The sequence below is a fragment of the Hylobates moloch genome, unplaced genomic scaffold (assembly GCF_009828535.3).
Source record: "Hylobates moloch isolate HMO894 unplaced genomic scaffold, HMol_V3 SCAFFOLD_6, whole genome shotgun sequence".
In the NCBI taxonomy this organism is placed as follows: domain Eukaryota; kingdom Metazoa; phylum Chordata; class Mammalia; order Primates; family Hylobatidae; genus Hylobates; species Hylobates moloch.
Genome location: NW_026652281.1, coordinates 156,861,810 through 156,864,455, shown reverse-complemented (window position 1 = coordinate 156,864,455; position 2,646 = coordinate 156,861,810). Strand labels below are relative to the sequence as shown.

At 42.7% G+C, this 2,646-nt stretch overlaps 1 non-coding gene across 1 annotated transcript; it reads right to left on the bottom strand.

Annotated features, from left to right (window-relative positions):
* Positions 1–390: 390 nt before the first annotated feature.
* LOC116472025 (U6 spliceosomal RNA) lies at positions 391–494 on the bottom strand. Its single transcript, XR_004248947.1, has one exon. It is a non-coding gene; the product is annotated as a U6 spliceosomal RNA (small nuclear RNA).
* Between the last annotated feature and the right edge of the window lie 2,152 nt (positions 495–2,646).

Below are 2,646 nucleotides of genomic sequence, written 5' to 3'. Positions count from 1 at the left end.
GAATTTTAGAAATAGCTTTTCAATTTCTATATTTAAGAAAACCTACTGATTTTAATTGGAACTGTATTAAATCTATAGATCAATTTGGGGATAATTAATATGTTAATTGCAATTCATTGTTTCTGTGGCGGGACAATCAGTGTAAAGTCCTATTTTGCCGTCTGGCTTCACTTCTATCCAGCAAAAGAGAGAATCTTGAAAGCATCACAAGAGAAGTAAACTTGTCTCATATAAGGGATCCTCAATAAGATTAACAGCTGATTTCTCATCAGAAACCACGGAGGCCGGAAAGTTGGCATATTTAAAATGATGAAAGAAAAAATACGGTCAACCAAGAACTCTATATCCAAAAAAAATTCCTTAAAAAATTTGTAATTTAATTTTTATTTCTATTAAAATGAACACTTCACAAATTTGCATGTCATCCTTGCCCGGGGGCCCTCCTAATCTTCTCTGTGTCATTCCAGTTTTTAGTATATATGCTACTGAAGCAAGGGGACCCAGAAAAACAATTCTTCAACCAATAAGAGTTCAAAGCCCTTTCATGGAGAACAATCTCATCAATAAATGATGCTGGGCCAACCGGATATCCAAATGCAAAAAAAATAAAGCTGAGGCCTTTCCTCACACTATAAACAAAAGTTAACTCAAAAGGGACCGAAGCCCTAAGGATAACAGTTAAAGGTACAAAGAACTCTTAAAGAAAAGGCTGGGGCAAATCTTAATGCCCTGGATTTGGCAATGGATGCTCAGATGTCACCAAAGTCACATGCAACAACAACAATAGATAAATTTGTACTTCATCAAGACTAAAAACTTTTGTTCATCAAAGAACACTGTCGGCCAGGTGTGGTGGTTAACGCCAGCACTTTTGGGAGGCTGAGGCAGGTGGATTTCCTGAGGTCAGGAGTTTGAGACTGGCCTGGCCAACATGGTGAAACTCTATCTCTACTAAAAATACAAAAATTACCCAGGCATGGTGGTGCGTGCCTGTAATCCCAGTTACTCGGGAAGCCAAGGCACGAGAATCGCTTGAACCCAGGAGGCGGAGGTTGCAGTGAGATGAGATCATGCCACTGCATTCCAGCCTGGGCGACAGAGCGAGACTCCTTCTCAAAAAAGAAAAAAAAATAAAAAATAAAAATAAAAAAAAAAATAAATAAATGAATGAATAAATTATTCAGGTGTGGTGGTGCACACCTATAGTCCCAGCTACTTGGGAGGCTGAAGTGGGAGTATCACTTGAGCCCAGGGGTCTGAGGCTGTAGTGAGCTATGATTATGTCATTGCACTTTAGCCTGGGAGACAGAACGAGCCCTGTTTCTTAAAAAGAGAGAGAGAGGGAGAAAGTGTGAAAAGACAACCCTTAGAATGGGAGAAAGAAATTGCCAATCGTGTATCTGATAAAAAATCTACTATCCAGAATATATAAAGCATCATTATTATTATTATTATTATTATTTTTGAGATGGAGTTTCACTCTTGTTGCCCAGGCTGGAGTGCAATGGTGCAATCTTGGCTCACCACAACCTCTGCCTCCCAGGTTCAAGTGCTTCTCCTGCTTCAGCCTCCCAAGTAGCAGGGATTACAGGCGTGCACCAGCATGCCCGGCTAATTTTTTTTTGTATTTTTAGTATAGATGGGGTTTCTCCATGTTGGTCAGGCTGGTCTTGAACTCTTGCTGTCAGGTGATCCGCCTGCCTGGGCCTCCCAAAGTGCTGGGATTACAGGCATGAGCCACCACACCTGGCCGTATAAAGCACGGTTACAACCTAACAACAATAAAGACATACAACCCAACTTAAAAATGGACAAAGAACTTCAATAGATATTTATTCGAAGAAGATACACAAAGGGTCAACAAGCACATGAACAGATGCCCAACGTCACTAATCATCAGAGAAATGCAAATCAAAATCACAATGTGATACCAGTTTACAGCCACTACGAGGGCATAACAGCAGAAATTAACAAGTGTTGACAGCGTCTCAGTCCATCTGTGTGGCTGTAACACAACTCCATGGACTGGGTAAATTATAAACAATAGAAATTTATTTTCTCACAACTCTAGAGGTTGGGAAGTCCAAGATTAAGGCTCCAGCAGACTTGGGGGCTGGCAAGGGCTGCTCTCTTTGCTTCCAAGATGGTGCCCTGTTACTTCATCTTCCGGAGGGGATGAGCACTGTGTTCTCACAGGGAACAGAGAAGGGGTGGAAAGACGAGGCTCCTAGCGGGAAACTGTGGCACATCCCATCTCCCTCAGTCTCTTCTCTGAGTCCTCTCTCTAAGGGGCCTGGAGGGATGGACCAGGTACTTGGTGGGAAAGGAAAGCTCTGTCAGCCTTTAGGGCCACACTTAAATGGGACATGAGGGCCCAGCACCCTGAGGGTGGGGCTTGACATCAGATCCTGGGTCGATAATTGAGGAGGCTGGCAGTGCAGTTACTTGTGCAAGCCTGTAAGTGTTCAGCCCCAGTTTCTTATCTAAGAAGCCACAGGTGATACTGGAGAGAGAGAGAGAGAGAGGGAGAAAGAGATAGAGAGAGAGATGACCTGGGCTGATTTCCCCAGAGAGCCTGGCCCCAGAGACACAGATCTGGGTTAGTATCTCAGTTTTACACCTAAAAACTTAGTAAATCTTTGTAAA